Consider the following 12,017-nt stretch of genomic DNA (forward strand, 5'->3'; position numbering starts at 1 on the left):
CCTTTCCTGTGGAGAGCGCCTCCTCTTGAGATGCGCCAGGAACTCCGGGAATTCATTCCCTACGAAACAGGGAAAGGATCCCTCATCTCGAGCTAGGAGGCGGAAACGGGGCTCCCCTGGATGTGTGCGGAACCCTCGTGCTTCCTCTCGAGTGGAGACGGCTATGTCGGTGAACTTTTTGAGTTGCAGCAAGGGTGTGAAGGACCCTTTGGAAGTTCCAGTGGTTAGATGTGATTAGCCTCGAGAAGCCTAAGCGGAAATGAGCCTCATCTCGCCTCGAGGACAAAACCTCCAGGTTTTCTCGAGTAACGGCAGGTGCTCTCGACTTAAGACGGGGACCTCAGGGACCCCCTCCGGTGGCCTCAGGAAAGGCCAGTCCCCATGCGAGTTCCTCGGGGGCCTCTCGGGATTCCTCTCCCGTCGATGCCGGGGGCTAAGACCTTGTGTGGAGTCGGGGCCGGAACCTGAGGATTCCTCTCCAGTGCTGACATGGATCTTGGGGTAATTCTGGAGTCTCCCCAGGGGAGTCAGTCCTCGTCTCGAATGCGGGCATGCACTTGCGCTTTCCTCCAGAGCGGTAGCGACAGTGTCACGCAGTCCGCCGCGTGGATCAAAGGATCTATGGTTTTCCCTCGAGTCTTTCCCACGAGGCTTTCCCACGAGGCTTTCCCACAGGGCTGTCCCACGTGCACACGTGGTGGGAGTCGATCCTCGGCTTGAACGTCAAGGCAGTGCAGGGAAAACAGGTTCCTCTGGAATGGACGGACACATCTGGGGGACTCTTGGAATGGTGTCACGACCCTGGATTTCCTCTCGCCTTTCCTGTGGAGAGCGCCTCCTCTTGAGATGAGACGGGAACGCCGGGAATTCTTTCCCTACGAAACAGGGAAAGGATCCCTCATCTCGAGCTAGGAGGCGGAAACGGGGCTCCCCTGGATGTGTGCGGGACCCCACGTGCTTCCTCTCGAGTGGAGACGGGTATGTCGGGGAACTTCTTGAGTTGCAGCAAGGGTGTGAAGGACCCTTTGGAAGTTCCAGTGGTTAGATGTGATTGGCCTCGAGAAGCCTCAGCGGAAATGGGCCTCATCTCGCCTGGAGGGCAAAATCTCCTGGATTTTCTCGAGTTGCGGCAGGTGCTCTCGACTTACGACGGGGACCTCAGGGACCCGCTCTGGTGGCCTCAGGAAAGGCCAGTCCCCATGCGAGTTCCTCGGGGGCCTCTCGGGATTCCTCTCTCGTCGATGCCGGGGCCTAAGACCTTGTGTGGAGTCGGGGCCGGAACCTGAGGATTCCTCTCCAGTGCTGACATGGATCTTGGGGTACTTCTGGAGTCTCCCCAGGGGAGTCAGTCCTCGTCTCGAATGCGGGCATGCACTTGCGCTTTCCTCCAGAGCGGTAGCAGTAGTGTCACGCAGTCCGCCGCGTGGATCAAAGGATCTATGGTTTTCCCTCGAGTCTTTCCCACGAGGCTTTCCCACGAGGCTTTCCCACAGGGCTGTCCCACGTGCACACGTGGTGGGAGTCGATCCTCGGCTTGAACGTCAAGGCAGTGCAGGGAAAACAGGTTCCTCTGGAATGGACTGACACATCTGGGGGTCTCTTGAAATGGTGGCACGATCCTGGAATTCCTCTGGCCTTTCCTGTGGAGAGTGCCTCCTCTTGAGATGCGACGGGAACGCCGGGAATTCTTTCCCTACGAAACAGGGAAAGGATCCCTCATCTCGAGCTAGGAGGCGGAAACGGGTCTCCCCTGGATGTGTGCGGGACCCCATGTGCTTCCTCTCGAGTTGAGACGGTTATGTCGGGGAACTTCTTGAGTTGCAGCAAGGGTGTGAAGGACCCTTTGGAAGTTCCAGTGGTTAGATGTGATTAGCCTCGAGAAGCCGCAGCGGAAATGGGCCTCATCTCGCCTGGAGGGCAAAACCTCCTGGATTTTCTCGAGTTGCGGCAGGTGCTCTCGACTTACGAAGGGGACCTCAGGGACCCGCTCTGGTGGCCTCAGGAAAGGCCAGACCCCATGCGAGTTCCTCGGGGGCCTCTCGGGATTCCTCTCCCGTCGATGCCGGGGCCTAAGACCTTGTTTGGAGTCGGGGCCGGAACCTGAGGATTCCTCTCCAGTGCTGACATGGATCTTGGGGTACTTCTGGAGTCTCCCCAGGGGAGTCAGTCCTCGTCTCGAATGCGGGCATGCACTTGCGCTTTCCTCCAGAGCGGTAGCAGCAGTGTCACGCAGTCCGCCGCTGGATCAAAGGATCTATTGTTTTCCCTCGAGTCTTTCCCACGAGGCTTTCCCACAGGGCTGTCCCACGTGCACACGTGGTGGGAGTCGATCCTCGGCTTGAACGTCAAGGCAGTGCAGGGAAAACAGGTTCCTCTGGAATGGACTGACACATCTGGAGGACTCTTGGAATCTTGGCCCGACCCTGGAGTTCCTCTCGCCTTTCCAGTGGAGAGCGCCTCCTTTTGAGATGCGACGGGAACGCCGGGAATTCTTTCCCTATGAAACAGGGAAAGGATCCCTCATCTCGAGCTAGGCGGGGGAAACGGGGCTCCCCTGGATGTGTGCGGGACCCTCGTGCTTCCTCTCGAGTGGAAACGTGTATGTCGGGGAACTTCTTGAGTTGCAGCAAGGGTGTGAAGGACCCTTTGGAAGTTCCAGTGGTTAGATGTGATTAGCCTCGAGAAACCTCAGCGGAAATGGGCCTCATCTCGCCTGGAGGACAAAACTTCCTGAATTTTCTCGAGTTGCGGCAGGTGCTCTCGAGTTACGACGGGGACCTCGGGGACCCGCTCTGGTGGCCTCAGGAAAGGCCAGTCCCCATGCGAGTTCCTCGGGGGCCTCTCGGGATTCCTCTCCCGTCGATGCCGGGGCCTAAGACCTTGTGTGGAGTCGGGGCCGGAACCTGAGGATTCCTCTCCAGTGCTGACATGGATCCTGGGGTACTTCTGGAGTCTCCCCAGGGGAGTCAGTCCTCGTCTCGAATGCGGACATGCACATGCGCTTTCCTCCAGCGCGGTAGCTGCAGTGTCACGCATTCCGCCGCGTGGATCAAAGGATCTATGGTTTTCTCTCGAGTCTTTCCCACGAGGCTTTCCACGAGGCTTTGCCACAGGGCTGTCCCACGTGCACACGTGGTGGGATTCAATCCTCGGCTTGAACGTCAATGCAGTGCAGGGAAAACAGGTTCCTCTGGAATGGACTGACACATCTGGGGGACTCTTGGAATGGTGGCACGACCCTGGAGTTCCTCTCGCCTTTCCTGTGGAGAGCGCCTTCTCTTGAGATGCGACGGGAACGCCGGGAATTCTTTCCCTACGAAACAGGGAAAGCATCCCTCATCTCGAGCTAGGAGGCGGAAACGGGGCTCCCCTGGATGTGTGCGGGACCCTCGTGCTTCCTCTCGAGTGGAGACGGGTATGTCGGGGAACTTCTTGAGTTGCAGCAAGGGTGTGAAGGACCCTTTGGAAGTTCCAGTGGTTAGATGTGATTAGCCTCGAGAAGCCTCAGCGGAAATGGGCCTCATCTGGCCTGGATGGTAAAACCTCCTGGATTTTCTCGAGTTCCGGCAGGTGCTCTCGACTTACGACGGGGACCTCAGGGACTCGCTCTGGTGGCCTCAGGAAAGGCCAGTCACCATGCGAGTTCCTCGGGGGCCTCTCGGGATTCCTCTCCCGTCGGTGCCGGGGCCTAAGACCTTGTGTGGATTCGGGGCCGGAACCTGAGGATTTCTCTCCAGTTCTGACATGGATCTTGGGGTAATTCTGGAGTTTAACCAGCGGAGCCAGTCCTCGTCTCGAATGCGGGCATGCACTTGCGCTTTCCTCCAGAGGGGTAGCAGCAGTGTCACGCAGACCGCCGCGTGGATCAAAGGAACTATGGTTTTCCCTCGAGTCTTTCCCACGAGGCTTTCCCACGAGGCTTTCCCACAGGGCTGTCCCACGTGCACACGTGGTGGGAGTCGATCCTCGGCTTGAACGTCAAGGCAGCGCAGGGAAAACAGGTTCCTCTGGAATGGACTGACACATCTGGGGGACTCTTGGAATGGTGGCACGACCCTGGAGTTCCTCTCGCCTTTCCTGTGGAGAGCGCCTCCTCTTGAGATGCGACGGGAACGCCGGGAATTCTTTCCCTATGAAACAGGGAAAGGATCCGTCATCTCGAGCTAGGAGGCGGAAACAGGGCTCCCCTGGTTGTGTGCGGGACCCCACATGCTTACTCTTGAGTGGAGACGGGTATGTCGCGGAACTGCTTGAGTTGCAGTAAGGGTGTGAAGGACCCTTTGGAAGTTCCAGTGGTTAGATGTGATTGGCCTCGAGAAGCCTCAGCGGAAATGGGCCTCATCTCGCCTGGAGGGCAAAACCTCCTGGATTTTCTCGAGTTGCGGCAGGTGCTCTCGACTTACGACGAGGACCTCAGGGACCCGCTCTGGTGGCCTCAGGAAAGGCCAGTCTCCTTGCGAGTTCCTCGGGGGCCTCTCGGGATTCCTCTCTCGTCCATGCCGGGGCCTAAGACCTTGTGTGGAGTCGGGGACGGAACCTGAGGATTCCTCTCCTGTGCTGACATGGATCTTGGGGTACTTCTGGAGTCTCCCCAGGGTGTCAGTTCTCGTCTCGAATGCGGGCATGCACTTGCGCTTTCCTCCAGAGCGGTAGCAGCAATGTCACGCAGTCCGCTGCGTGGATCAAAGGATCTATGGTTTTCCCTCGAGTCTTTCCCACGAGGCTTTCCCACAGGGCTGTCCCACGTGCACACGTGGTGGGAGTCGATCCTCGGCTTGAACGTCAAGGCAGTACAGGGAAAACAGGTTCCTCTGGAATGGACTGACACATCTGGTGTCTCTTGGAATGGTGGCACGACCCTGGAGTTCCTCTCGCCTTTCCTGTGGAGAGCGCCTCCTCTTGAGATGCGACGGGAACGCCGGGAATTCTTTCCCGACGAAACAGGGAAAGCATCCCTCATCCGAGCTAGGAGGCGGAAACGGGGCTCCCCTGGATGTGTGCGGGACCCTCGTGCTTCCTCTCGAGTGGAGACGGGTATGTCGGGGAACTTCTTGAGTTGCAGCAAGGGTGTGAAGGACCCTTTGGAAGTTCCAGTGGTAAGACGTGATTAGCCTCGAGAAGCCTCAGCGGAAATGGGCCTCATCTCGCCTGGAGGGCAAAACCTCCTGGAGTTTCTCGAGTTGCGGCAGGTGCTCTCGACTTACGACGGGGACCTCAGGGACCCGCTCTGGTGGCCTCAGGACAGGCCAGTCCCCATGCGAGTTCCTCGGGGGCCTCTCGGGATTCCTCTCCCGTCGATGCCGGGGCCTAAGACCTTGTGTGGAGTCGGGGCCGTATCCTGAGGATTCCTCTCCAGTGCTGACATGGATCTTGAGGTACTTCTGGAGTCTCCCCAGGGGAGTCAGTCCTCGTCTCGAATGCGGGCATGCTCTTGCGCTTTCCTCCAGAGCGGTAGCAGCAGTGTCACGCAGTCTGCCGCGTGGATCAAAGGATCTATGGTTTTCCCTCGAGTCTTTCCCACGAGGCTTTCCCACGAGGCTTTCCCACAGGGCTGTCCCACGTGCACACGTGGTGGGAGTCGATCCTCGGCTTGAACGTCAAGGCAGTGCAGGGAAAACAGGTTCCTCTGGAATGGACTGACACATCTGGGGGAGTCTTGGAATGGTGGCACGACCCTGGAGTTCCTCTCGCCTTTCCTGTGGAGAGCGCCTCCTCTTGAGATGCGACGGGAACGCCGGGAATTCTTTCCCTACGAAACAGGGAAAGGATCCGTCATCTCGAGCTAGGAGGCAGAAACGGGGCTCCCCTGGATGTTTGCGGGACCCCACGTGCTTCCTCTTGAGTGGAGACGGGTATGTCGCGAACTGCTTGAGTTGCAGCAAGGGTGTGAAGGACCCTTTGGAATTTCCATTGGTTAGATGTGATTAGCCTCGAGAAGCCTCAGCGGAAATGGGCCTCATCTCGCCTGGAGGGCAAAACCTCCTGGATTTTCTCGAGTTGTGGCAGGTGCTCTCGACTTACGACGGGGACCTCAGGGACCCGCTCTGGTGGCCTCAGGAAAGGCCAGTCCCCATGCGAGTTCCTCGGGGGCCTCTCGGGTTTCCTCTCCCGTCGATGCCGGGGACTAAGACCTTGTTTGGATTCGGGGCCGGAACCTGAGGATTCCTCTCCAGTGCTGACATGGATCTTGGGGTACTTCTGGAGTCTCCCCAGGGGAGTCAGTCCTCGTATCGAATGCGGGCATGCACTTGCGCTTTCCTCCAGAGCGGTAGCAGCAGTGTCACGCAGTCCGCCGCGTGGATCAAAGGATCTATGGTTTTCCCTCGAGTCTTTCCCACGAGGCTTTCCCACGAGGCTTTCCCACAGGGCTGTCCCACGTGCACACGTGGTGGGAGTCGATCCTCGGCTTGAACGTCAAGGCAGTGCAGGGAAAACAGGTTCCTCTGGAATGGACTGACACATCTGGGGGACTCTTGGAATGGTGGCACGACCCTGGAGTTCCTCTCGCCTTTCCTGTGGAGAGCGCCTCCTCTTGAGATGCGACGGGAACGCCGGGAATTCTTTCCCTACGAAACAGGGAAAGGATCCCTCATCTCGAGCTAGGAGGCGGAAACGGGGCTCCCCTGGATGTGTGTGGGACCCCACGTGCTTCCTCTCGAGTGGAGACTCGTATGTTGGGGAACTTCTTGAGTTGCAGAAAGGGTGTGAAGGACCCTTTGGAAGTTCCAGTGGTTAGATGTGATTAGCCTCGAGAAGCCTCAGCGGAAATGGGCCTCATCTCGCCTGGAGGGCAAAACCTCCTGGATTTTCTCGAGTTGCCGCAGGTGCTCTCGACTTACGACGGGGACCTCAGGGACCCGCTCTGGTGGCCTCAGGACAGGCCAGTCCCCATGCGAGTTCCTCGGGGGCCTCTCGGGATTCCTCTCCCGTCGATGCCGGGGCCTAAGACCTTGTGTGGAGTCGGGGCCGGAACCTGAGGATTCCTCTCCAGTGCTGACATGGATCTTGGGGTACTTCTGGAGTCTCCCCAGGGGAGTCAGTCCTCGTCTCGAATGCGGGCATGCACTTGCGCTTTCCTCCAGAGCGGTAGCAGCAGTGTCACGCAGTCCGCTGCATGGATCAAAGGATCTATGGTTTTCCCTCGAGTCTTTCCCACGAGGCTTTCCCACGAGGCTTTCCCACAGGGCTGTCCCACGTGCACACGTGGTGGGAGTCGATCCTCGGCTTGAACGTCAAGACAGTGCAGGGAAAACAGGTTCCTCTGGAATGGACTGACACATCTGGGGGTCTCTTGAAATGGTGGCACGATCCTGGAATTCCTCTGGCCTTTCCTGTGGAGAGTGCCTCCTCTTGAGATGCGACGGGAACGCCGGGAATTCTTTCCCTACGAAACAGGGAAAGGATCCCTCATCTCGAGCTAGGAGGCGGAAACGGGTCTCCCCTGGATGTGTGCGGGACCCCATGTGCTTCCTCTCGAGTTGAGACGGTTATGTCGGGGAACTTCTTGAGTTGCAGCAAGGGTGTGAAGGACCCTTTGGAAGTTCCAGTGGTTAGATGTGATTAGCCTTGAGAAGCCGCAGCGGAAATGGGCCTCATCTCGCCTGGAGGGCAAAACCTCCTGGATTTTCTCGAGTTGCGGCAGGTGCTCTCGACTTACGAAGGGGACCTCAGGGACCCGCTCTGGTGGCCTCAGGAAAGGCCAGACCCCATGCGAGTTCCTCGGGGGCCTCTCGGGATTCCTCTCCCGTCGATGCCGGGGCCTAAGACCTTGTGTGGAGTCGGGGCCGGAACCTGAGGATTCCTCTCCAGTGCTGACATGGATCTTGGGGTACTTCTGGAGTCTCCCCAGGGGAGTCAGTCCTCGTCTCGAATGCGGGCATGCACTTGCGCTTTCCTCCAGAGCGGTAGCAGCAGTGTCACGCAGTCCGCCGCTGGATCAAAGGATCTATTGTTTTCCCTCGAGTCTTTCCCACGAGGCTTTCCCACAGGGCTGTCCCACGTGCACACGTGGTGGGAGTCGATCCTCGGCTTGAACGTCAAGGCAGTGCAGGGAAAACAGGTTCCTCTGGAATGGACTGACACATCTGGAGGACTCTTGGAATCTTGGCCCGACCCTGGAGTTCCTCTCGCCTTTCCAGTGGAGAGCGCCTCCTTTTGAGATGCGACGGGAACGCCGGGAATTCTTTCCCTATGAAACAGGGAAAGGATCCCTCATCTCGAGCTAGGCGGGGGAAACGGGGCTCCCCTGGATGTGTGCGGGACCCTCGTGCTTCCTCTCGAGTGGAAACGTGTATGTCGGGGAACTTCTTGAGTTGCAGCAAGGGTGTGAAGGACCCTTTGGAAGTTCCAGTGGTTAGATGTGATTAGCCTCGAGAAACCTCAGCGGAAATGGGCCTCATCTCGCCTGGAGGACAAAACTTCCTGAATTTTCTCGAGTTGCGGCAGGTGCTCTCGAGTTACGACGGGGACCTCGGGGACCCGCTCTGGTGGCCTCAGGAAAGGCCAGTCCCCATGCGAGTTCCTCGGGGGCCTCTCGGGATTCCTCTCCCGTCGATGCCGGGGCCTAAGACCTTGTGTATAGTCGGAGCCGGATCCTGAGGATTCCTCTCCAGTGCTGACATGGATCTTGGGGTACTTCTGGAGTCTCCCCAGGGGAGTCAGTCCTCGTCTCGAATGCGAGCATGCTCTTGCGCTTTCCTCCGGAGCGGTAGCAGCAGTGTCACGCAGTCTTCCGCGTGGATCAAAGGATCTATGGTTTTCCCTCGAGTCTTTCCCACGAGCCTTTCCCACGAGGCTTTCCCACAGGGCTGTCACACGTGCACACGTGGTGGGAGTCGATCCTCGGCTTGAACGTCAAGGCAGTGCAGGGAAAACAGGTTCCTCTGGAATGGACTGACACATCTGGAGGACTCTTGGAATGGTGGCACCACCCTGGAGTTCCTCTCGCCTTTCCTGTGGAGAGCGCCTCCTCTTGAGATGCGACGGGAACGCCGGGAATTCTTTCCCTATGAAACAGGGAAAGGATCCCTCATCTCGAGCTAGGCGGCGGAAACGGGGCTCCCCTGGATGTGTGCGCGACCCTCGTGCTTCCTCTCGAGTGGAGACGTGTATGTCGGGGAACTTTTTGAGTTGCAGCAAGGGTGTGAAGGACCCTTTGGAAGTTCCAGTGGTTAGATGTGATTAGCCTCAAGAAGCCTCAGCGGAAATGGGCCTCATCTCGCCTGGAGGGCAAAAGCTCCTGGATTTTCTCGAGTTTCGGCAGGTGCTCTCGACTTACGACGGGGACCTCGGGGACCCGCTCTGGTGGCCTCAGGAAAGGCCAGTCCCCATGCGAGTTCCTCGGGGGCCTCTCGGGATTCCTCTCCCGTCGATGCCGGGGCCTAAGACCTTGTGTGGAGTCGGGGCCGGAACCTGAGGATTCCTCTCCAGTGCTGACATGGATCCTGGGGTACTTCTGGAGTCTCCCCAGGGGAGTCAGTCCTCGTCTCGAATGCGGACATGCACATGCGCTTTCCTCCAGCGCGGTAGCTGCAGTGTCACGCATTCCGCCGCGTGGATCAAAGGATCTATGGTTTTCTCTCGAGTCTTTCCCACGAGGCTTTCCACGAGGCTTTGCCACAGGGCTGTCCCACGTGCACACGTGGTGGGATTCAATCCTCGGCTTGAACGTCAATGCAGTGCAGGGAAAACAGGTTCCTCTGGAATGGACTGACACATCTGGGGGACTCTTGGAATGGTGGCACGACCCTGGAGTTCCTCTCGCCCTTCCTGTGGAGAGCGCCTTCTCTTGAGATGCGACGGGAACGCCGGGAATTCTTTCCCTACGAAACAGGGAAAGCATCCCTCATCTCGAGCTAGGAGGCGGAAACGGGGCTCCCCTGGATGTGTGCGGGACCCTCGTGCTTCCTCTCGAGTGGAGACGGGTATGTCGGGGAACTTCTTGAGTTGCAGCAAGGGTGTGAAGGACCCTTTGGAAGTTCCAGTGGTTAGATGTGATTAGCCTCGAGAAGCCTCAGCGGAAATGGGCCTCATCTGGCCTGGATGGTAAAACCTCCTGGATTTTCTCGAGTTCCGGCAGGTGCTCTCGACTTACGACGGGGACCTCAGGGACTCGCTCTGGTGGCCTCAGGAAAGGCCAGTCACCATGCGAGTTCCTCGGGGGCCTCTCGGGATTCCTCTCCCGTCGGTGCCGGGGCCTAAGACCTTGTGTGGAGTCGGGGCCGGAACCTGAGGATTCCCCTCCAGTGCTGACATGGATCTTAGGGTACTTCTGCAGTCTCCCCAGAGGAGTCAGTCCTCGTCTCGAATGCGGGCTTGCACTTGCGCTTTCCTCCAGAGCGGTAGCAGCAGTGTCACGAAGTCCGCCGCGTGGATTAAAGGATCTATGGTTTTCCCTCGAGTCTTTCCCACGAAGCTTTCCCACGAGGCTTTCCCACAGGTTTGTCCCACGTGCACACGTGGTGCGAGTCGATCCTCGGCTTGAACGTGAAGGCAGTGCAGGGAAAACAGGTTCCTCTGGAATGGACTGACACATCTGGGGGACTCTTGGAATGGTGGCACGACCCTGGAGTTCCTCTCGCCTTTCCTGTAATGAGCGCCTACTCTTGAGATGCGACGGGAACGCCGGGAATTCTTTCCCTACGAAACAGGGAAAGGATCCCTCATCTCGAGCTAGGAGGCGGAAACGGGGCTCCCCTGGATGTGTGCGGGACCCTCGTGCTTCCTCTCGAGTGGAGACGCGTATGTCGGGGAACTTCTTGAGTTGCAGCAAGGGTCTGAAGGAACCTTTGGAAGTTCCAGTGGTTAGATGTGATTAGCCTCGAGAAGCCTCAGCGGAAATGGGCCTCTTCTCGCCTGGAGGGTAAAACCTCCTGGATTTTCTCGAGTTCCGGCAGGTGCTCTCGACTTACGACGGGGACCTCAGGGACTCGCTCTGGTGGCCTCAGGAAAGGCCAGTCCCCATGCGAGTTCCTCGGAGGCCTCTCGGGATTCCTCTCCCGTAGGTGCCGGGGCCTAAGACCTTGTGTGGAGTCGGGGCCGGAACCTGAGGTTTCCTCTTCAGTGCTGACATGGATCTTGGGGTACTTCTGGAGTTTAACCAGCGGAGCCAGTCCTCGTCTCGAATGCGGGCATGCACTTGCGCTTTCCTCCAGAGGGGTAGCAGCAGTGTCACGCAGTCCGCCGCGTGGATCAAAGGATCTATGGTTTTCCCTCGAGTCTTTCCCACGAGGTTTTCCCACGAGGCTTTCCCACAGGGCTCTCCCACGTGCACACGTTGTGGGAGTCGATCCCCGGCTTGAACGTCAAGGCAGTGCAGGGAAAACAGGTTCCTCTGGAATGGACTGACACATCTGGGGGACTCTTGGAATGGTTGCACGACCCTGGACTTCCTCTCGCCTTTCCTGTGGAGAGCGCCTCCTCTTGAGATGCGACTGGAACGCCGGGAATTCTTTCCCTACGAAACAGGGAAAGGATCCCTCATCTCGAGCTAGGAGGCGGAAACGGGGCTCCCCTGGATGTGTGCGGGACCCTCGTGCTTCCTCTCGTGTGGAGAAGGGTATGTCGGGGAACTTCTTGATTTGCAGCAAGGGTGTGAAGGACCCTTTGGAAGTTCCAGTGGTTAGATGTGATTAGCCTCGAGAAGCCTCAGCGGAAATGGGCCTCATCTCACCTGGAGGGCAAAACTTCCTGTATTTTCTCGAGTTGCGGCAGGTGCTCTCGACTTACGATGGGGACCTCGGGGACCCGCTCTGGTGGCCTCAGAAAAGGCCACTCCCCATGCGAGTTCCTCGGGGGCCTCTCGGGATTCCTCTCCCGTCGATGCCGGGGCCTAAGACCTTGTGTGGAGTCGGGGCCGGAACCTGAGTATTCCTCCCCAGTGCTGACATGGATCTTGGGGTACTTCTGGAGTCTCCCCAGGGGAGTCAGTCCTCGTCTCGAATGCGGGCATGCACTTGTGCTTTCCTCCAGAGCGGTAGCAGCAGTGTCACGCAGTCCGCCGCTGGATCAAAGGATCT

Source organism: Ovis canadensis, chromosome 18, assembly GCF_042477335.2.
Source record: "Ovis canadensis isolate MfBH-ARS-UI-01 breed Bighorn chromosome 18, ARS-UI_OviCan_v2, whole genome shotgun sequence".
Classification (NCBI taxonomy): domain Eukaryota; kingdom Metazoa; phylum Chordata; class Mammalia; order Artiodactyla; family Bovidae; genus Ovis; species Ovis canadensis.